The following is a 24,742-nucleotide window of genomic DNA, read 5'->3' on the forward strand; positions in this document are numbered from 1 at the left end:
TGGTGGGTACTTGTAGTCTCAGCTATTAGGGAGGCTGAGGCAGGAGAATCACTTAAACTTGGGAGGTGGAGGTTGCAGTGAGCCAAGATCATGCCACTGCACTCCAGCCTGGGCAACAGAGTGAGACTCCGTCTCAAAAGAAGAAAGTAACCTCATCTGGTTATCATTGTTCTACCCATCTTTAGTGTGTGTATCCTTTGTACAATCACTCTCCACTCATTGCCATGCTGAGTTTCTAGAGCACCAGCATGAGAATCCCACTACCCTGCTCATAAGCTGTCCATGGCTCCCTAGTGCCTATAGGGTAGTGTTTACACTCCTTGGCCTGGCATTCTAAGACCTTCATAATCGGATCCCTATCATACTTTGTTCTTTAGCTATTCTCCACTACTTGCTGTTTGCTAGGCACACTTTGCTTTCCTCCCTCTCTTCCTTTGTTCATGCAGTTTTCTTCACATATGAAATCTCTGTCCATCTTCAGGGAGATGTGAAGAAAGACACTTCCCTCAAAAAAGCGTCTTTTCCATAAGGAATCCCTTAGCCAGAGGTGAACGTCTTTTTAACCTATATGCCCACAGAACTTTCTGCATTTTTCACTAGCCCTTATAACTCACACTATAACATGAAAGAGTCACAGCTAGGAGGCAGCACAAGGGATACTTTCTTATAAGTGTCACATGTGAACCCTCCCTTTAAAGAACATTATTCCCTATTATTTTCTTGCATAGAATTTCATTCTTTTTCTAGAAAACATGTAACTATGTTCACAGTTTATATTTGTTCATATGCCCATTATTTAATATTTGCCTTACCTATAGCACTGCAAACTCACTTTGGGAATGGACCGTGCCTGTGTGTTTATGTCTATCACCAGGGCTTAGCAAAAGTGCCTGGCTCATAGCATCTGTTACATAAATACTAGTTAAGTAAATAAACAAAGAATGAAATGCCTGCAACTCTACCTAGATTGACAACTTCTTGTGGATGTCTTTTCACTTCACTACTTTATCTATCCCAGTCCTTTTGCTAGCAGATGCCTGACAAACGGTAACTGAATTGGATATTAACATTAAGTCTTCACTTCTTTCTATTGAGTGAGGAAATTATTGTGATCAACTTGCGGCCCTTTGGGTTTGTTCGTGAAAGCAAAGTCATCAAAAAGTAGGCAATAAGGTAGTCTTTGCTTGCATTCTGGCAGATTTGTGTGTGGGAGGTTCCCAACATGCTTCCCAATAAAAAGCCTTTTCATGGTAACACAGATCTACAAAGCGGATGTTAGTTGCAAAAAGATAATTAAATCTCTGACGTGAGTCTGTTTATACTGCTACTGTCAAGGGTGATCATGTTAGTTTAAGAAAGATATTTTGCCTTAAATCTAAGTGTTCACACATGCAAATGTTGTCAGGTATGGATTCTGGCTGTGAAATTAACACCTGTAGAAATTTATATATATGTTCATATTGTGGATGACCCGTAACTTTAATGAGGGCACAACATAATTCATGTGTGAATAAATTGATCAGACAAATTGTTCAATCATTCTTCTATTTGTTACTATTTTGTACTTTAATCTTTCATTCATTCATCTGCTCACTTGACAAGTACCAGAGTGGTAATTGTGGGCTTAGTAGAGTGAAAGCCATAAGCTCACACAAGATGTACCAGTACCAGCCCTCAGTGAGAGCTTAGTATGCATAAAATGATCACAAAAGGTTTTATGGAGAAGTTAATACATTAAAAAAGCTTCTTCCCTTTAACAAAGCAAAAGAAAAATGGGATCTTTGTTCAGTAATTTTATTTTATTTTATTTTATTTTGGAGAAGGGGTCTCAGTCTGTCACCCAGGCTGGAGTACAGTGGCACTATCTTGGCTCACTGCAACCTCTGCTTCTTGGGTTTGAGTGATTCTCCTGCCTCAGCCTCCTGAATAGCTGGGATTACAAGGTCCCAGCCTGGCTAATTTTGTATTTTTGGTAGAGACAGAGTTTTGCCATGTTGGTCAGGCTGGTCTTGAACTCCTGACCTCAAGTGATCTGCCTGCCTCGGCCTCCCAAAGTGCTAGGATTACAGGCATGAGCCGCCGTGCCCGGCCTTTTGTTCAGTAATTTTATATTTCTCTTTTCTGTTGGGCGCATTTGGTCATTAACCATACTGTGAGTGTATGTGTATACACTGCGTATGTTTGTATGTATACATTATGCATGTGTGTGTGCATTTAGATAGCAAACTAGCCAGCCTAAATTCTGGCTGTGAAGGAAAAATGGAGGAAATTAAAATTTCTAATTTTCAAAATCCATTATTTATGAAATTCTTTTAAAACTGTAGAACTCATCATTAAAATAATCTACTGTGTGGCGAGCCAGTATAGTATATAGTCAGGTGGAAACAGTGGTGGGAAACGAGGGTAGGAGGCACAGCATGGGTCACTCAACTGTCTGCCTCTAGGGAATGTCCAGGGCTTTGAGTTATGTGATATAAAATCGCTTGCTTAAATTTATCTCTGTTGTCTTTCTTTCAACGTTTTCCTTTGATTTTCAAAATGTTGGGTTTACTAGATACATGTGTTTAGTATATCAAGAAGCAATCAGAATACAGTTAGCAGCAGACATTACCCTGCATGCATAAGATCCCTTCAGATATACAAGAATCTACCAGCACCCAGGTGAAGAAGAAACACTTCTTACTTGCTGACGGGTGTCCTGGAACCTTTGCTCGAGATCACAGTTAGTGAGCAGAGCCCTAAAGGGATCTATGTCTAAAACATTTCTGGCCTATCACACAGTGTATAAAATGGTGAACATTTATGTTCCACCACAAGCAAAAGAATAAAACCCCATAATTATAATGGAAGGTCTCTACCTTTTCTTTAATCACATTTCTTCTGCCCTCATTGCCCCCAGCCCCTATGAGGTAACCATTCTTCCGGATTTGCAGGCCTGCCCTTATTTTCTGAATGCCATAGAGTGCAATATGATTTGTATGAACTCTAGATTCCGTTACTGAGCAAGGAGAATTTCCAATTCTTTTGGATTTTCTGCCTTATACTAAATTCCTTTTTTTATTAGTTGATTTGATCCCCTGAAGATAATTTAAATTTGGCTGGGGTATTTAAGTGTGTGGATTCAACTTGAGTAAGCTGTTCCACAGAGACCATGGTCAAGCTCTCCATTTATTCAGTTCACTTACGGTGAACAGCAGTAAGACTGGGAGGAACCAGGAGGATGTAAAAATGGAAAACTAAGGGAATCCTAAGGGAATTCTAAGGGAAGGCTAATGAGAAACATAATTGTCATCTAACTATTTTAGGGACTGTCATTCTCCTTTGTACTCCTGACATCTAATGGGTCATCAAGTGTTGTCCATTCCACTTCCTAAATACCCCTCAGCTCTGTCCCTTCCCCTCCATCTGTGTACACAGTGCCTTAGTGTATCCAGGCCCCTGTCACTGTGGCCCGTTCTACTGTAATAAGTCCTTCTCATTTCCCGACTCTACTCTCTGCCCTCTTCATTCATTCCTTTCACTGAACCCAGTAAAATCTTTCTAAAACACACATCAGAGTAGGTTACTCCATTTTGCTTGACACCTTTCAGTGGCTCCCCATGGAGGTCAGGATATAATCCAGTCTTCATAGTCAAGGTCCCTGCCTGCCTCTGCAGCTTCCTGGATCAGTCTTCTCTACTGCTTACCCTTGCTCCAATCATGCTGAGCTCCACTGAGTGTCTCCCTCTCATATAGATGTGCCTATGCCTGCTGTTAGCTCCTGCTCATCCTTCCAGGCTTAGGTATAGTGTCACTTTTTCTGGGAAGCTTTCCTTGATCACCTCTTTTCGAGTTCTCATGACACGTGCAGATTCTTCCATCTTTGCCCTTGATAAACTGCCCTGTGAGGTTTTACTAGTTTGTCTCTTCCCCTTGACTGTAGCTTCCTTAGAAGGTAGGGACTGTGGTGTTTATTTCTGAACCGCGATACCCTCCACCATGCCTGGTGCAATCCCTACTTGTGAAAGAGATGAATGTACACATGCAACAGTGAAACTAGTGGAACACAATTGAGGGTTATTCCCCCACTTGCATGTAAGCTCCAAGAAGGAGGAGGTTTTTGACTGTTTCATTCCTTGCTTAGCCTCTGCACCAAGAACAGTGTATGGCACACAACTTGTACTCAATAAACAGTTAATGAGAGCGTGAACTACGACTTTTTCTGTGTGACTCCAAAACTGTGACCTTTTCTTGGTGACAGTGGATAGTAATTCCAGGGAGACTGTCCATGACACCCATTCCTACCCTGTCACTCACCACCAGGAGGCTCAGACCTGTGCATGCCTCAAGCTCACTGATCAGGTCTGATGACATGATTGACACTTTCTCTCTCCACTGGACATTTTCAATAAATCCCTGCTTTTGTTGCTTCATTCTTTCCTTGCTTTGTGTGTTTTGTCCAATCCTTTGTTCAAGATGCCAAGAACCTGAATACCCTCCACTGGTAACAAGTATGACTTTATTTTTAGCAGGACCTTTGCGGTTTTAAGTTAAGAATCTTGAGATGAGATCATCCTGGCATATCTGGGTGGGGTGAAAATCCAATGACAAATGTCCTCATAGGAAGAGAAGATACACAAAGAGCAGAAGGTGGTGTGAAGATGGAAGCCAAGACTGGTGATACCTGTTGGAGAACACCAAGGACTATCCGCAGCCACCTGAAGCTAGGACAGAGGCATAGGGTGGTTTTCCTTCAGACCCTCTGGAAAGACCAAACCTTCCCATGCCGTGATTTCAGATTTTGGCGTCCCACATTGTGAGAGTATAAAATTTTGTTTTTGAAGCCATCCAGTTTGTGGTAATTTGTTACGGCATTCCTAGGATATGAATACACTGTATTTTGGACCCAGCATCTCCCAGTCGCTACGCGATCAATCTCATCAGGCTAGAATTATCCTGAACTTGAGGCCCCCTGCTATAGTGAGAGGGGTTTTACTCCAAACTATGCTGGGCCTCAGGGCCTTTGGGGACAACCACAGTCACCTTCTGGTGGAGAAAACGGAAAACTAGCTAACATTTGCTGTCACTTGTTATTCGTCAGGTGTGCTAAGAGATTTACATGCATTGTCTTAATCTTCACAGTAGACCTATGTGTGAAGTCGGGTCTGTGATTTTCTTCCATTTTTGAAATGAGGAAACAGAGCCTCAGGGGATTTCTCATGTATGAATTTAGGCGATCAGACCCATCACACCTTGGAGGGTAGGGCTGAACTAACCTGGATCAGCCTCACACCAAAGCCTTTTCTCCATATCACAGGAGTCATGGGGAAAACAAAGGGAGCTTCTTGAAGGCCAAGGCCATCTAAGCAGATCTTTGACATTCATGAATGCATTCTTAGAGATCTGTGTGACTTCTTAGATGCTAGAAATCTCTCTACTTGAGAAGGGGACAGTGGCTAACTCATGAAAGAACTCTCAGGATGGATGACTTAAATCTGATTCTTATTTAATCCTCCAAACAGGATTATGTGATAATCATTATTAACACTATTACAAGATACTGCAAGTCCTGAGATACAGAGCTTGCTCACGATCAGAAGAAACCACCAACATCACATTTCAGAATCTATTTAGTTTATGAATCACTTTACATTTTAAAATGTACCTTTATCCTAGAAAACAATGTTGGTGAATATCTCTCTAATCTCTGTGTAGAAAGGAATTTTTTAAATCCTTAAAATTAATGGAAGGAATCACAAATTAAAATTTAGATAGGTTTTACTTCATAAAAATTAACTGCTTGGCCGAAAGTGTGTTAAACAAAGTTAAAGAGCACACAAACATCTGGGGGAACTTGCAGCAATTATAAACAAAGATGTAGTAATAATATAGCATGGCTTCATACATATTGATAGGACAAACAATACTATTCTCCAATAGATAAACGAAGCAGGATGTTCACTATCTCAATGGTTTTTAGAAAGTGTATTCAGCAGGAGAAAGAAGCATCATAAAAAGCTCAATCCACAAGGTAAGCTATAAAATCATGTTCAATATACGAATGAGAGGTAACATTTATTCAAGGTTCATCACATACCAAGCACTGAATTGAGTGCTCCATGCCTTATCTCCTTGAGTCCCCAAGATAACCTAATGGGATATGCACTGTTAGCATTTTCATTTTATATAGGAGGAACCTGAGGCTCAGAGCAGTGGAGTGACTTACTCAATATCATCCAACACATTCCTAGCATAGCTGGGACTCCAACTCAGATCTTTCTCTGAAGTTATAACTTCTTGTTTCCAATGGCTTACTATGTTATGTCACCTGGTGCTGGGCCCCTACCTTTTGCTCCTTATATCTCTCATAGTACCTTGCAAATAGTTCAGCCTTCTGAATTGTGGGAGGCAGAGTACTTTATTGCTTAAGATATTGGTTTTAGGACCAGAAGGCTCTGGGCGGCCCTGGACAATGTAAGTGCTCTCATCTTCAGTTTCTCGAAAGGATTCAATGAATTTGCATGCTTGGAGGGCTCAGGACATTTCCTAGGACATAGAAGATGATCAGAAAATGGCAGGGAATACTGAATGGAATGGCATCATACCTCTTTGTGTGTAATGAGGCAAAATTATTTATTACTTTAAGAGTTGGCACAAACAATATTTGTGTGTGTATGGGAGGGGTAGGAAACTGTCTTTGTTTGAGGGAAAAAAACCCTTGATGACTCACTAGAGGTATCGGAGATCTGAGGGTATGAGTGTTGTAAACCCAGCCTTCAGAAACCATCACTCCTCTCCCTCCTTCCTTCCGAAAAAGGGAATGCTTTAAACAGTTGCATCTGAGAATGTGAGATATGGTTTTTTTCCTCTTGAGAGGGGAGAGAAGAGCACAAAGGGTTAGAGAACGATGCGGGGTGAAGCTGATCTGGGAAGGAAGGACATGGGCTAATGGAAGTCTGAGTGAAGGGCCACTTGCAAACTTCTGCTTTTAAGATGGCGCCACCTTTTACATTTCGTGCTTAACGTGATGTGTTGCTGCATCGTTACTCCTCCTCGTCCCTCTGTATCACAGTGGCATCTGTCAAGGATCTACTCAACTCACAAATGCTTTGCGAGAACTTTGATATAAATAGTAACAACCTCTCTCATGGACAGGTGGGCATGGGCCGAGGCAGAGACGGCACTTAGAAAAGGACCTTGTAGACCTGGATGAACTTAAGAACACAAGCCGCTCCAGGGATCCCCAGAAATCTTAAGATGTCAGTGGAATAAGTGGGGATTCGCACTGATTAGAAAGAGCAGCGGGTGGGGGGGGACCTCTACTCATATTTGGTTCATCTTTGTTGCCTTCCTGCTCTTTGCACATAATAAATGCTCAGCAAGAGTTTATTGAATAACGGAGGAGAACAATAAAAAAGCATATCTATGTGGCTCAGACTCTAATTACACTAGAGTTCGCAGACAGGAGAGGCTCATGTGCTGGCGGAAGCAGGGAAACCTTTGTTCAGGTGTCACTCCTGACACTATGGAGAGCTGATCCAACAGTGAGTTTTTCTGTTGTCTCTGTGTCATTAAGAGCAGATGAATGTAGAGTATTGGTGAAGCCAGCCAGCTCTGTCCCTGGTTAGAATCTGATATTGGCTATTTTGAACATCTCTGGAGGATAGTTGGATATAGTGAGTGTGGTCGGGAATGGATGGTGCTGTTGCTATCACAAAGGAAAGAGGACAAATGAGTCCATTTTGGATGGGAGCAGACAACTCCAGGATCCAGTGCAGGTGGTGTGGGCACAACAGAAGAGGAGGAGCATTGCCCTTGCACATAGACAGGACAGGATTTAGCCACAGAACGGTCACCTTGCTGGTTGCCTAGAAAAGGGCACTTCGGCTGCCTCTCAGTTGGAAGATATTGTCTCCAGATGGAGTCCTCTGCCTGCTGGCAAAGTCAACAGCATTATTTGGTAATATTTTGATGTGCTATTTATGTGGAAAGGGGGCTTACTGGCATATCTTCCACATCATGCACAAACAGCTCTAACTTTTCCTTCTGCAAGGGACTGGTGCAATGAAGATGATAAATCTCAGAAGAGCATGGGGGGCAGCAAAAAATGGGCAGGGCATGGGCTGGTGCCCAACACCATGTGTCCTGGCCAGAGTGTCCGGGGCCCAGGTTTGATTTGCATTCAGGCTGCATCTCTGGTTGGTGAAGCTGGACTCGCCTGTCATTCTGACGAATCTGGCAAAAGCTCCAGACAAGAGTTTTCAATGAAGGGAAAACACATTGGAGGGCTGGAATGGGAGGGGAGGGCTTGGGAGAATTACTGGGTTGGGGGGGTTCGTGTCATGTATTTGCATGTTCATTGTCTCCAATTGGGAAACAACAACTTAAGAAAAGCAAGCAAAGAGGTTCATATTATTTTAGAGACCCTGAAAAACTTGCACATTTCTGCTAGGAAATGTGTGCCTTCCCTCCATGCAGCATTTGTTTTAAGCATTTAGCTTCTCTACACATTTGTAAGTTCACTTGCCGGTTCTCTCTCCCTCCCTCCCTCCCTCTCTCTCTCTCTCTCTTTCTCTCTCCCTCTCTTTCTCTCAATTGCTTTAGTCAGCACAAATTTGGAGGCAGAACCAAACCTCGTAATAGCATATCTCATGTTGCTATCAATTTTCCGCCAGGAGAACATTTCGGGACACAAAGTCCTTTGTCTATTTCCAGAAGCTCGATTCAATGACATTACATAAATGACTACAACACTGTAGCATGTTCTGCACCGTTTCAAATTGTAACCTAAAAAAGGGAAGAACCTGGATTGCAGCCAGGGCATAATGATTTCAGTTCTTAAGAAAATCCAGCAACCATTACACTACATTCAATATTTTCTTGCTGTGGAAATTTAAGAATCGACTCTAATCAAATAGCAACTCCCACCTCCTCACCCTCCATTTTGCTATGGTTCCTGTTACTAACTGGCCTCCTGCGTCTGTTTTGGCTTAAAAAAATAAATAAGTTTACAATACGTTTGTAAAAATCGGGCTGAATCAGACAATTGTGTATTTTAGAAAATGAAGGCAAAATGTATAACAGGCTAATCATGATTCCAAATTCAATCTTCAGGACCCTAATTGATCCCATCCCAAAGGTAACATTCTATCTTAATTGACGTGCGAGATGGTTACAATTATGTAAAATAAAACTGGGCGGGTTGGAAACCCCATGTCTTCTTGTAGAACAGGAGTTGGCCAGCTTTCATAATAGTTGATTGCAAAAGGATGCAACCACTTTGCTCATATTTCCTATTTTGGTTTGGCTCTTGTACATGTGCAGCGAGTTTCCCCCACCCACCCTTTACGGACTGCAAGGGGAATTTGATGTCGTTATATTTTCCTTGGGGTTGGGGGAGGGCATCTTAGAAAGGGTCAACATTTTCACCGTCCATTTTTCAAGTCAGTTGAGAGAAAGAGAGAGAGAGAGAGAGAGAGAGAGAGAGAGAATGAAGCTGACATTTCCATATTTGTTAGCAGAGTGATTTTTCTGTGCGATTGTGACCACACGCACGAGCTTGTGTTCAGCCTCGATAGGAAACAGATGGCAGTGAGTGTGGAGCTTACATGATGCCGGGCCCACAGGATGGACCCACAGCCCTTGCAGGATGCCCATGAGGAGGCTTCAACCTCTTTCAGATCCCGCCAGACCTTCTGCCTCCCTGCTGAGAGCACCCTGAATGGGAGGCCAGGGCTCCCTGGGGTGATGCTGGATGCCGAGGAGGCAGGAAGGCAGGAGGCCTGTTTATGCAATCAAGAGAGGCAGAGGCCTCCTTCGATGGCAGGGAACACCTGTGCCTCTTGGCATCTTGCCTCCTTGGATGGGCGAACGAAGCAAGCCACGTGCATGGTGATTAGTATTATACACCCCCTCCTGCCAGCAACGCCAGCCGTAGGAGTGTCTTGAACATCACATATCCATCTAGCTCACTCTTCTCTCTCTCAAGAAGTGGTCTGTGAGCATCCCCACTGACCCTGGTTTAATTCAGAGCCTCAACACGTCTCTGCCCGATTGCTGCAATGGATTTTCTCATGGCCTGCTGTCTCAGCATCTCTAATTCATGTAGGAGCCGGAGTCATACAAACCTGACAACGTGACTTCTCTGCCTAAGCCTTTCCACAGCTCCCCAAGTGGCCCAATATAAAACACAACTGTTATTACTTATTTGTGTAGTTATTTGTTTAATGCCTATATTGGCTGCTGGTTTACTCCTATATCTGTGGCATGGAGCAACATTTACTGGGGCCTCAGTAAATGTTTGTTGACTGAATAAAAAGTCTTCCTTGAGAACCAAGGAAGACTGCACCTCTAGGGCATAATACGAGTGTGCTAATACATTTTTCCCTTAGCACCATATCAATGCTTGAATCAATATTTATCACCTCCTCTAGGCCCAGGTAAACAAACAACAGTGACAAAAGCCCCCTTTGGGAAACGAAGCCAGTCTGGACATGCTTCGCTCTTCAGGAAGATTTGGACAGTAACTAATTAATGGAAAATATTTTATTTCATGCTTACTTTTCCAGATTTTAAGGACCTCAGGGCTGTGTGGGTCTTAAACCACCTTGTTCAAAAAACTAATTTTCTGGAAGAGGAACCTGAACCCTGGAAAGGTTATGACTTCCTAGGTGACCTGTATTCAGTTACGGGCAGGGCTGCCCTGAGAACCAGGGACTTCTTGTACCACATTGGGCAGGGGCCCCAGGTTAACTTGGGAAATAACCAAAATCTCTTCATGGTACCTTCTTCGATTCCATTTCACTTGGACACGCCTCCTCTGTTCATTTTCTATTCTTATGTTACTTATGCTCAAGGCTCTCATGGGGCCTGTTAAGAAGTAGGCTGGGACAAAGGAAGGAGAGTGGACCCCTGCAGTCAGAAAGACCTGGGTTCAAATTCAAGCTCTGCTACTTCCTCCCTTTATGAACTTAGACAATTTACTGAGTTATCTAAGCCCTTGTTTTCTCATGATAATTTCACAGAGCTGTGTGAGGATTGAATGAGGAAACATATGAAAAGCCGCTGCCATGTCATAGAAGCTTAATGAATATTCAGTGCCTTTTCCTTCCCATAATTCTTTACCCCATCAACACTCAGCCACGCTGAGTTTCTGTGCCCTACTCTCTGCCAAGTTACTTAGACTATTGCATTTCTTCCCTTCATTGCTCCCTCTTTGCACATGTCGCAAGATAATATGTACATTTCAACAGAATCTTTCTGGAATAATTTATAATAGTTTCAGTTTTATAATAGATATAATTATATAATATGGTATATAGTATATAACAGATTTTTGTATAGTTACATATTTTCGGTCTATAAAATTTTTTTTTGTCAAAAAGATAAATAGAATCCTATGATCCATAGGTGAGTAGAAAGGACGTGGCCTTCGGAATCAGACACGACTTTGATTCTCGTGTCTCAAACTAATCGTGACATATCCTTGGGAGGGCTACTCTCACTTTTGAAAATTAGAATTTTTCTCCTGTAAAATGGGGTTGATAGTTTCTGCCTTCCAAGCCTGAAGTGAGGATTAAATGGAATGGAGGCCCTATGCCTGGTACCGAGGAAACCCCCAGAAAATATAGGGTCCTTTCTACCACCTGGTGCAGTCTGGGGCCCATAGGACATAATCCCAACAACTGATTGGTGAATTACATTAATTTTGAAACCCTAAAGGCCTGATTTTAATGTAGGGGGCAGTGGAGGGGAAGAGGGGGGTTTCCAAACAAACATGTCCCAAGTTACATAATATGCTAGGAAGTGGAGATAATGAATGTACTCAGTGGGTCACTCTGATCCCTAGAGGAGTCACAGCTACCCACTGAATACATCCAGCATCGCTTATGGGATTTTCAGCCTAGGTGTCAACAGAACATATATATTTTATAGTAAACAACATGACAAGGTGGTGTAGGCTAACAGCCACAAGAGTGCTCACAACGGACACTTTCCCGAGGTGGAGTAGGAGTTTTTCTTTTAGGCAGGGCTCATATGACATTCCTTCCAGGTGACACTAGCATTGAGGTGGGCCTTGAAGAGAAGGTAACCAATCAGAGTTTAGAGAAGACTCTACTGGTGGGAATGCAGAAAGGATGAGCTCTCTCACAGCCTCCTGAAAGATGTCTTACAGTTTATCTGGGGGCAGAATTGTTAGTGGGGTCAGAAACCGGTGAAGCACAGCTAACTGGAAATTGCTCGTAATTGACATTCACTGATGCTGTTATTCCTGATCCCTAATGTCTCGGAGGTCACTTTTCTAATTCCGCCATGTTGGTCGTAGTGCTATAGGAGGAGGAGGTTGCTGAATAGCCTCAAACTGAAGAGCTGTTTGTGCGTGGACACACCAGCCCTGACACTTGCTTCCTTTAATCAGTCATTCTTTCACTCATATTTTATGCTGATTATATGCCAGATATCTTCTTTGGCCAGGAGCATAGCAAGGGTAAATTGTATCCACTGCTGACGTATTGTATCTGTTCTCTCTCTCCACCCATTTGGCCCATGTTGCTGCAGAATTTTTCTTTTTTTCTTTCGAAATGGGGTCTTGCTTCGCTGCCCTGGTTGGTGTTGAACTCCTAGGCTCAAGCAATCATCCTGCTCTAGCCTCCCAAATAGCTGGGACTGTAGGCACATGCCGTAGTGCCTGGCTTAAGTTCTGAAATTGTCAAGAGTAGCATCTTTGTGGTTCCAGAGATGTGTTTCCTCTTGCTACTCTCACTCCATGTGCCTGTATTTGGCACTGCAAATACCACAATGATGTACAAGACATACTCATGCTCTCAGGATTTCTGTCTAAGGCTTAAGTCAGATGAGTTGAGAGAAAATAGAGTCTTACCAGTGCTATGACAGATGTAAGCATGATATGATCTGAGGGACCAGAAAAAGAGAATTGAAGCCTGATTGTGATGTCAGGAGGACTTCTTGGAGGAAGTGACATCTGAGATGTGTCCTGGAGGAAAAGTCTGCTAGAGTCATTTAGGTGACATGAGGAACTGCTGCGTGCTGGGCACTGTTTTAGCTGCAAAGTTCACAGAAGTGATGAGCAAAATAAAGTCTCTAAACTTAAGGAGCTTTCTTTCTAGGGGAGACAGAATGAGAGGCAGAGGGCACACCATGTGCAGAGAACTGAAGGTGTGATTAGGGAACAATATATAATTCAGCATGGCTAGACCCTAGAGCCCACGGAGGAGTGGGTGGTTTGAAGAAAGATAGGACTGAGAGGTAAATGTGTGTGTGTGTGTAAGTGATCACGAATGGCCTTGCTGTGTGTGTTAGCGATCATGAATGGCCTTGCATACCAGGCTCAGGAGTGTAAATTTTGCCCTGAGGACAGTAGGGAGCCATTGAAGAGTTTAAGCAATGAAGCAGCATGATCACATGTCTCTCTTAGAAAATCAGTGGCCACAGAAATGAAAAATCACTCTAGTTACAAGAATGAAAATGAGTTGGAGGGAGAAAATTTTGCAACCTTGAAATAGCTATTTCATCTTGCTCAGCCTGTTTCGTCATCTGTAAAAGGGAGGTACTGTCCATCTAACAGGGCTGCTGTGAAATAACTAGAGTCATAGCTCTGGCATCACTTGGTCCTGTGCATCCTTATGTTTCAAGATGATTTCTTTTTTTAAAAAAATTAAAAATTTTATTTTTTGTGGGTACACTGTATATATTTATGGGGTATATGAGATATTTTGATGCAGACATACAATATATAATAAGCACATCAGGGTAAATGGAGGTATCTATCACTTCAAGCATCTATCCTTTGCATTGCAAACAATCCAATTATACACTTTTCGTTATTTAAAAATGTAGTTATTATTGACTATAGTTGCCCTCTTGTGTTATCAAATACTACATCCTGTTCATTCTATCTACTTTTTTTTGTATCCGCTAACCATCCCCACTTCCCCTGCACCCCCACCATCACCCTTTCCAACCTCTGGTCACAATCATTTTACTCCAAGATGATTCCTTTTTCAGAAGCCCAAATGCTGAATGGATTTTAGGCAACAACTTTGAAGAGGAAGCCAGGATGAGGCTGGATTGGGTCAGGCTTTCAGGTTGACATCAGGAGCACAGACATTCAGCCCTGAATGCAGAAGAGAGTTAACAATGGCTGCAACATGTCTAAGGATTAGCGGTGGAATAGGAGGTGGAGTGGTGAGGGGAGGGAGAGAAAAGTTGCTATTTTGAGACAAATGGCAGAATCCCTGTCAAAGAGAGAAAAGTCTTTGTCTTCAACGCACGTGCATGGGTGTGTTTGATTATAACGAGGCTCTGTGGTGGCTAGTGCAGTAGCTCACACCTGTAATCCCAGCACTTTGGGAGGCCGAGGTGGGTGGATCATCTGAGGTCAGGAAATCGAGACCAGACTGGCCAACATGGCAAAACCCTGTCTCTAGTAAAAGTACAAAAATTAGCCAGGTGTGGTGGTGGGTGCCTGTAATCCCAGCTACTCAGGAGGCTGAGGCAGGAGAATTGCTCGAACCCGGAAGGCGGAGATTGCAGTGAGCCGAGATCATGCCACTGCACTCCAGCCTGGGAGAGAAGGTCGAGACTCCGACTCAAAAAAAAAAAAAGCAAAAAACGTTGAAGAGCTGTGGCGAAGGGATGAAGAGAGATCCAAACAGATACAAGCTAGCTAGGAATTTGGGAGATTGAGAGCAAGGCTGGAAAATCTAGAGGTAGGAGGAAGAGGGAGAGAAGGAGAGAGAGAGGGAGAGAAAGAGAGAGAGAGAGAGAAAGCAGCAGAAAGCCACGGATTCTGAGGAGATGGTAAGCAAGTGAGAAATTCCAAGTGGCAGGTATGGTCCAGAGATTTTAACAACAGGACTGCCTGATTGCTTAACAGTGACTCAGGTTGTATGCTGTGCTATTCCGTTTTGTAATTCTCCTTCTCTGTTCTCCTGTAGTCTCAGTACATTGTTCAGTAGTGATGTTTGGAGGAAATCAAAGGGAAAAGTGGAATTTTGTATTGGAATCCACATGGAATAGAAAGAAGAGGAAGGAAAAGCAATATGTTAACCTGATTTAACAGGAACAAAAAATCTGAGTATCAAGAGATCAAGAATGTATAAATCCTGTAATCCGCAGAAATCTTAGGGGAGAGTATTAGATTTAATGTGGAATGGGAATGGAGGTGGCCTCTCAGCAATTCTGACAGAATTGTAATGAACAGAAGTGATGCCAGCCGACATTTGAGTTGCATATGGAATTTGCCATGACCATTCGCAGAAGCACAAGGTGTGGCCTTCTGGGGAAAGCATCAAGCAAGCACCTGAGTGAGAGCCTTACCCAGTTTATCTACACTTAAAATTGTTATCCGTCCCCCCATTCAACCATCTCTCTGTTCACCCATTCATTCACCCACCTACCCATCCACCCTTTCATCACTTCCATCTCTTTCCTTTACTGTTCTTTAGAGCTCAAACTGATAAAGTGAAAAAGCACAGGAAATCCTCTCTCATTCCTTAGAGTTTCCACTGAGAAATGTGAAACTTCAGACCTTTTTGGATTATTTTCTTATTTTATTGGAGGTTCCTGACAGTTACCTGCACTGCCAACAGGATCATCCTAAAATAATGTATGGCTTCTTCCTTCAATTTGTGACCTAGCTATGGGTTGAGGACTTCAGGACTTAATTAGAATCCATTTCTCCCCATTTTGGTAGTGATCAAATAATACTATCTATATTTCAAATCCTCTTAGCTCGACCTGAATCTGTTATATTTCCCCTTAACTATTCAGATGAGTTTAGTATTTTTTTTATTTTTATTTTTAATAGAGACTGGGTCTTGCTATGTTGCCTAGGCTGGTCTCAAACCCCTGGCCTCAAGTAATCTTCTGCCTCAGCCTCCCAAAGTGCTGGGATTACAGGCAAGAGTCACTTCACCCAGCCCAGATTGGTTTAGAACATATGTTTGGGAGATTGTGTCTTTGGGGATTAAAAGAAAAAGTACATTTTTTTTCTTGAAAGAATTCCATTCATATTTATTATCCACCTTCATTTTATCCAAAACTGTTTGGATGGATAACCTTTATTTATTTTATGGGCAAGTTATTGAGGCTCCGAACGTGGGTTTAAACATGTTGGGGTGAACAGGTCTTTGGATTACAACTCCATGAATCTAATCCTGGATTTAAACTGTGGGGCACAAATAATTTTCAAAATAGGTTGAAGCCAAGCTTCCAGACTGGGGTTCTGAATGTAGAAATGCATAGTGTTGGGGAGTGTGAGGTCATACAGTAAAGGCAGAGGCAAACCTTAGCAAGGCCATGTGGAGAGAAGCACCTGGACGCAGTAATGATTACTTGGCTTCCTGTCCTGCAGTCCTTTAATCCCCCAGGTGCAGCCACTTAATCCACACCTGCGAGCTCAGCCTTGCCCTAGAATACGGAGACCGTCCTGCCCCTGGTTTAATGATTACTACCCAGTGACTCAGATTTGCATCCTGGTGTGCTTAGTTTTCCTAGAGTTTATTCTATCCTGACCTCCTGTTGTATCTGGAGTCCAGCTTCCTGGGAACTGGTTCTCGGGACTCCCTTCCCCCATCCTAGACCACCTGCATGTCTGGATACTGCCAACGCTGTTGAAATCAGGATGTCACAACTAATGCTTCAAACTGCCAGCTGCTTCTCTGCCTACATTTCCCCTATTTTGAACATTTTCTTCATTTGTTCCCTTTAAATGGGGTTTGTCTAATCTCTGGATCCTGGTTCATTTTCATCTCTTTCCTTGAAAACTTCTGTGCATCACTCACTGCACTACCCAGGGGGTGAAATGTCAGGGAAGAGCAAGGAGGGGGTCCTACACCTGGGGGTATCCCACCCCTGGGGTGATTTGGGGGTGGCTCCACAGAAGAGAAAACTTGAGGTTTAGAAGATGAGTGGGAGTTGGCTGCATAGATAAGTTAGATGAGCATTTCGGTGAAACAGCAAGAAAAAGCACACATTGCATTTGGGGGCATTTCAAGCAGTTTGGGAAGCTTGAGGTACTGGATGGGTAGGAGGTGAGGCTAGTGAATACGGCAGGGGACAGACCAGTGATGACCTCGTATGCGATAATCATGACTTTGGCAGTGGTAAGAGTAGAGAGGGATTTTTTTTTTTTTTTTTTTTTAGCAGTATTCACATTTTTTATTTCAAGGTGTAAAATTATGTGGTCAGCATTGTTACTTACATCTGCAGATGGAATAGCTGAGAAATATAAAAACCTGCACTTGACTTTTTTTCAAGATTATCTGTCATCAGATTATCCATACCCATGTTTCCATGGGCTTGGAATTTCCTTTCCACTTGATAGGGGTAAGTATTTGGAAGTCCAGTTTATAACATTTTTATTAAAAAAAGAAAAAGGAAAAAAGAATCAGAATAGTCAAGTTCCCTTAGTCTTAAGCTTTCTGGATATCTTCCTTGGAAGAGGTCAGGATCTTCCCAGGGCTTGGGTCCTTGAATATTCTTCCAGTCATCAACAGTGGAGTCTTTTATTTTCTCATATTCTGATTCTAAAGTTATTTTATTTGCTCTCTGTTTTTTTTTTTTTAACCCAGGATCAAGTTTACTCTCCATAGCATCATATTGGATTCGAGAAAACTCACAAAGACCAAAAGAACCTCCAACAATCAGCAAAAACATGGGGACCCTGTAGCCGAGAGACTTGTTCTTGCGCAAAACATGCGTCACCGTGGGTGCAAACGCGACCGAACTCTTCCCTCCACTCAGAGCTCCAAGCGGGCCCAGCGCAGACTCCCAGGTCTCAGCGGCCCAAGCTCCCACCAAGACGAGCACGTCCTGGACTCACCTCCTGTCCTTAGTTGTTTGGTGCTCCATCCTTACCGAGAGGGATCTTGTTAATAACACCGAAGTCAGTGTTTCTCTTTATAATAGTAACATAATACGAGTCTGAATAACTTATACAATAAGAATAACTAATTTCTTTTCCAAAATGACTTTCCTAGGATGTTCCCGACTGCTTCTAACATCCATGGTCAGACGTTTGGGAATTGCTGAGTTAAACTGTGTTAACCACGTTTCTTGGAGCCTTTGATGTGTTGATGTGCTTTGTGACTGGATGTGTCTACAAGCACTTCCCAAACACATTTGACTACTACCTTCCCTCTCTTGCAATAGTGTAAGGGACTAGAGTTTTGAGCAGCACATGTTGGGGAGAGAACTAGAATGTTCTTTCTGCACAGTGTTGTTCAGTTGAGAGCATTTATGAACAGCCAATCCTGGCCTATAAGGAAACGCCAGCTGCAGGGTCTTGCCAAAGTGCAATGCAGCTAATTTTCTACCCGGCTTTGTTCTATTGTCCATGTCTGCTGAGATGTTACTGCTAATCACTTTGGTATTGCACAAGGCTGCTCAGTGTTCATAATTTCTGACAGTGAAACACTGGGGAAAGTATCAAAGTGGAAAGGGGGTGAACTGTAGTAAGAGATAAATTCTAACAGTGGGAAGAAAAAAATGAGAAAGAAACTTTAGAATGAGTAAAACATTCCCACTGAAATGGGACATGGAGTCCATTCCCAAGTTCGATTTCCGGTTTAGAGACATCATTAGGTTTGAGTTGAAGACATTTGGGTAAAAATGACCAGTAACTCAGTGTTTCCCTGGCCCTGGAAAGGCAAGACCTTATTAATTTCTATAACTCCAAAGGAGTCCCTCACGTAAGGTAGGTACTCAATAATTGTGTTAAATAATTAAATTGTTTTCTCTTGGGGACTTAGCTTTCTGTTAGTAGGCTTGTTGGTGGTTTCCATTGATGTAAAAAGTAATGTTCCTTTGAAAAAAGTTATCTTTAGGAGGTAGGATTGTGACTGATTTATATTTTGTACTTTCTTTTGATGTGCATTAAACATGTATAAAAATAAATCAATGACTTTTAGAACCAGAAAACAACAATAATTCTTTCAAAGGCACATCACTAGTTCTCCCTCAAGCAATTTTCATAGGTAGAAAAAGTAGAAGGCTGCAGGAGTTTGCTTTCATGGTAAGAAAATGAATTCCACCCTCCTCCCTTCATTTGGCAGGGTAGGGTGGAGGGAAAGACTGAGGTTTTGAGACCTAACGTTTCCAAGAATTGAGGCCAGCATAGTACCTGGCGTGCAGTGAATGTTGAACACATATCTGCCGAATGAATGAATAGCAGGGTAGTTGGTGAAGTTTATCATGCCGTTCATTCATTTCGCCTCCTAAAGCTCCTTCCAGTTATAGAATTCCTCCTGCAGCTACAGGAGAGGAACTGGTGAGACAAAAATAGGGCCCAGACAGCTTGAGTGACCTGCTCAGATCGCTCTATAGGTTGGGAGGTCAGTTTAGCCTCAGGGCTAAATCCAGAGACCTGGGCTCCACCTCCTGGCCAGGAGCACTGGGTCTGGCAGGGTCTTCAGCCATCAGGGCGTCGCGCAGCATTGGACTGCACAGTGCTGCCTTCATTCTACCAACGACGGTGTCCCTTCTAGCACGCAGCTGCTCCCTAACAGCTCTCCACTCCACGGAACATGGAACGAAAGTAACTTAGGGGAAAAAAAAAAAGATCCTCACACACTAGCACCCTTCCTGCCGGCCCTGTTGTGATTCCGCACCAAGGGTGCATTTTAATTGATGAAATGTGCTACACAGCCCAACCGAATTGAAAAGTAACAACCTTCACTTACCATTTGGAGATGTGACGGAAGTGCCAGGAGTTAAACTCCGAGGACTAAATGAAATAACAGAAGCTCCCTATCCTCTCTGGAAGAAGCTCATTAGTTTTTGCTTTCTCACATTCTGTTTGCTGTGGCCCACAGCCAGAAAAATGGCGATGACAAAGATAATAAGTGATAGTTAAAAATATGAGGAAAGTGGAGGGGAGGTGCAGGACCTCAGGCAGCTTGTGGAGGGTGGTTCAGGTAGGGCGAGTCTGGGAGGGGCAGGAGGGAAGGATACAGAGACTGACTGAGGGAGGCCGAGGAATGGAGACACAGCCACATGCAGGGACACAGGGAGATGGAGAGAGGGGCAACGGAACAGAGAGGGAAGGACAGGGAGAGAGGACGGGACGCAGAGAGTGAGAGGCAGCGCACACACAGAAACAGACATCCATAGGAGGTGCGGCAAGCGTGGGGCATGGGAGAGGCCCAGAGAAAGATGTGGGAGATTGAGTGTGCTCTGGGCAAGGGTCTACAGTAATTGGGGTTGGTTCAAATGTCAAGGCTATTCTGTAGAGAAGAACAAGAAGAGGGTCAATTACATCCCATGGATCTCTCAGTATGCCACCCCACAGCAGCATTTAGACATGAGGGAAACTGGATTGAATGTGAATTTTGAAGGCAGCCATGGGAATGACAAGTAGGACAGACATTGTCTTCAAGGTGGCCAGTGGCCCCCCAGGCAATGTGCCCTGGTGCCTTTGTCTATGGTGAGGGCTACAAAGCGTGATTCCTCCGTCCCAGCCCCTACTTGCCAGGTAAGCAGACAGGCCCCTGTGGCTCACTTCCTCTTGTCACTAACTTCCTGGACTTCCAGGCCTAACACAACATAGGCTAACCAGGAGCTTGTTGGATGCTGGTTGGCACAGCACACAGGCGTGCCACCTCCTCCCTTCCTCTACTTCTTGATGATGTCATACAGATCACTCCCGTATTTAGGAAATGCCTGAGCATCTACTATGTGTGCCAGGCACTGGTGAACCGGCTCAGCCTCTTTCCCCTAAGACCATACACTTCACTGGAAAAGACAGACTAAAACATCAGCACTTCTCCCTAAGGCAAAGCACAGGGGTCCCAGTGAGCTGTGTCTTGGGCCAAGCTTTGCAGGAGTGTTGCATGTGCACATCTTCCACAAATGCCACAGTGTTCAGGCAGACTTGGGTCTGAAAGGAAATGTCAGGGAACAAAAAAGGAAAAGAAAGGAAAACGCTAGCATTTACTCTTGTGCCAGGCACTGCCACATATGTTATTTCATTGAATCCACACAGTAACCCTGCAGGTGGCTATTTTTATCCTTTTTTTTTTTTTTAAGGAGATAAGGAAATAGAAGTTCTGGGAGGTGAAGGAACTAGTGCAAGGTCCCTCAGCTAGTCGGTGGCTGAGTTGCTAGCTTGGGTTTGTCTTTCTATTGCTCCAGATTCCTACCAAGGCCTCATAAAATTCATCATCCACTGAGTAGGCCCAGAACATGGCCAGACTCCAGCTGCCACCCCCCACACCCCCGTAAATGTATTTTTCAACAATGAGGTTTTCTCTGCAAGTTAGTGATTTTATGGCTCTCAGCAAAAATCTGTGACACCAGATGTTAAATGCTGCAAGAGAAAGTTATTTTCATCATTGGTGAAGTCTTGCACAGTGCACCGAGTCTGGTCACATATCTGACTTCAGGCAACATGTGATCTGATTTCTGTTCACAGAGAGAGACCCGACGAGGGCTGATAGAGAGACATGCGTGGCTGTTTGGGCTTCTGGGCGTTGGGAAAAGGGGCAGCTCAGCCTGAGACTGCCTGAGACTTGTGATTTGACTGGGAAACAACACGTGGCATTGTCTGTGAGCCCAGACCCCCTGACCAGAAACCCCACAGTTACTTACAGCAGCTTGACAATAGTGCTCTTGGGACCAGTCCACCCTGCAGCCATCACTCCTGGGGTGTCGGATTGACCTCTCCTGCATTTCACTTCTGCCTTCTCTTTTCCCTCCCACCAGCATGTTTAATTCTGTCTAGGTTCCTGGCCAACCCTCATGGAGACAGGAACTATGGGGTTGAACCACATGAAATTGTCATTGTGTATGTGTGTAGGTAAACAACACTCACATGTTGGTGATTGCATTTCATTCATGCTGATATATTGACAATTTCAGTATCATATCCAGGGTGGTGTCCTTACTGTAAATTGGAAGGTTGTTGGTAGTTGGACCATAGGGTTGTTGAAAGGTTAAATTAGATAATGTTTATAAAGACACTAAGGACATTGCTCAGAACAGAGTCAGTGCTCTGTAAATGAAAAACAGTATTAGGATATGATAACTATTGTCCCAAATTCCTTACCCTATCCAGAGTTTTTGTCCCCCAAAGTAGCCTTGCCTCAGACTCTTGCTTAAGGCTTACTTGGCCCCCTCTGCAACTCGGGCCTGCTTGGTACTCTGGCTTAGATGCCAGGTTCCCACCAAAGACAGTGGCTCCCTGTTGAACACCCCTGAGCTTCTGCTTGCCTGACCATTGACTGAGTCAAGGTCATTCTTTCATCGTCTGATTGCCCCAGCATTGCCAGCATCTGGCGCAGTGAGGTTTCTCAGCCCCTGTATTCCTTGAGTTATGCAAGTCTTAGGTTTGCTTTCCATTGTATCTAGAAGAAATGAGTATCTTCCGCAGGGTGGGGGACAGCAATCGCTCAAGCTGGGCCTTACAAGGCAATGTACTTTGCTGAGTCCAAAGGCCTGGTTCTCAGTTCTGTAAATTTAGAAACATGATATTTGTTCTTAAAGTCAGAATAGAGCAGGGTTTCAGGACAGATTCCTACTAGCCTGGTGCGTCAGCCAGGCCAATTTATTCACTTTCAATGAGAAACAGAGCTGCCGAAGGGTTAGGAATGCTTGGGTCAGCACATGGTCTCGCTGTAGGAAAATCTGCAGGGGAAGTTTATGGGATGCTTGGTGAAGAGTGAGCCTGAGAAAAGGAGGCCAGCATTTTGAAGGCGGGATGAGGCCTGATGAATGTCCCCTGCCTGCAGCAGGGCACCTATTTCCAGTGGCCAGATAATGTCACCGACAGATTCACTGGCTTTCCGTTCTGCAGGGCCAGGCAAAAACACTCAGTTCTTCCCTTCAGATTTTTTTTTGGGTCCGTTCTGTGATGACCCATTTTCTCTGGCGAATACCATCTTCCATACCATTAACCAGCAATTAGTTTTCTTAAATACAGTTGAACTTCAGGTTTGCATTCCTGAGATTATCCAAGTTATAATTCAATTCAATTCCAAATGACAAATATTTCTCGTGCACCTACTATATGTCAGGACTGCCTAAGATTTTCCATGTCATATTAAATTCACTCCCTTCAATTAAGTTTAAATTGAAAAGTATTGATTGAGCTAGGCCCTGCCCCAGACCCTGGGGATACAATGGTGGACAGTTTAAATGCAATCCTTATCCGATGGTCTAGTTAGGGGAATGAGGCAGGCAAACAAGCAATTACAAAGCACTGTAGAAGGGTTAAGAGAACATGTACAAAGTGTTATGGAGCTCACGAGAAAGGCGTCTAATCCAGCTTAAGGTTTCTGGGAGGGCTTCCTGGAAGAAGTGACTCCAAAAGATTAGTAGGGGTAGGGGAAAGGGGTGTTTGTGTGTTTGCACGTGTGTGAGTGTGCTTGCACATGTGTGAGTGTGCATATGTGTGTGTGAGTGAGTGGGTATACATGGCACAGTGAATTGGAATAGGAGAATTAGCTGAGGTGAGGCTAGGAAAGCAGGCAGGCACCAGAGAGGTCAAGGCCTTGTTGCTTCTGTTAGGGAGTTAGGACTTTGTCCTGACAGCCGTGGGAAGCTTTTGTGAAGTTTTAAGTAGGCCATGAAGTAATCCTATTAGTGGTTTAGAGGCAATCACTCTGGTGATAGTGGGCTTTGGGGGATTTCTAGTATCCTCCACTAATACTTTTACAGATATGCCTTGAGTTCTGCTCTATGTGATTAAAATTTCTCCATGATTGATGGACTGTTTATTTTATCCATTATTTTCAAGGGTTTGATGAGTAGCAGCGTGGGGGAATGGAAAACACTCTTCATCCACCTCTGGAATGGAGGATGTTCTTACTTCCTCTCCCTTCCTGCCTGGTGTTGCTAGCAATACGTCACACCTGGGATGTAGCAATGATGCCCACACAAGAAAGCGGTCTTCCTGTTAGCATTCACTTTTTTTTTTTTTTTTGCTGGGAGCAAAATGGCCATAAAAATGACTTTCAAAATAAGAATTGCTAACTCTCCATTAGGTTGTTTAGGTTACTAAATGATTTCTGAGTTAAAGAGAGTCCAATGTGTGAGTGACAGAGACATTGCCGAAAGAAAGGTCATTGATTACTTCCTTAATGGAACAGACTCTGGGGAAGGACAAAAATAATCCTGTTAGAGAAATCAGCATGTTCTAATGGACTTATATACGTAGTGAAAGCAGAGGGCTCCATTCCTTCTCCTTCATTTGCTACCAGCAGATTGAGAGGGAGCAGGTTTTCCTTCCCCAGGTGGAGGAAGAGGGACCTGACCCCGCCCTGTCATGCACCATTACTTGCCTATTTAGGGCTTCCACAGTGAGGCAGGGTAAGGGAACAAAAAGAAAGTTCTTGACATGTACAGTGTTATTCTTCACTGTGGTCCTGGCTGTAGCACGTGGAGGAGTGCTTTGCTAAACTACCTTTCTTTTAGCACTTTGTTAGCTGTTAAAAAGTGTATGTATGCTTGTGCCCTTGATGATAAAAAGGGAATACAGGCCAGGCGAGGTAGCTCACGCCTGTAATCCCAACACTTTGGGAGACCGAGATGGGTGGATCACCTGAGGTCGGGAGTTTGAGACCAGACTGACCAACATGGTGAAACTCCGTCTCTACTAAAAATACAAAAATTAGGTGGGTGTATCGGTGAGTGCCTGTAATCCCAGCTACTTGGGAGGCTGAGGCAGGAGAATCGCTTGAACCTGGGAGGCAGAGGTTGCAGTGAGCCGAGATTGCTCCATTGCACTCCAGCCTAGGAGACAGAG

This window comes from Cebus imitator, unplaced genomic scaffold, assembly GCF_001604975.1.
Source record: "Cebus imitator isolate Cc_AM_T3 unplaced genomic scaffold, Cebus_imitator-1.0 Scaffold135, whole genome shotgun sequence".
Lineage (NCBI taxonomy): Eukaryota > Metazoa > Chordata > Mammalia > Primates > Cebidae > Cebus > Cebus imitator.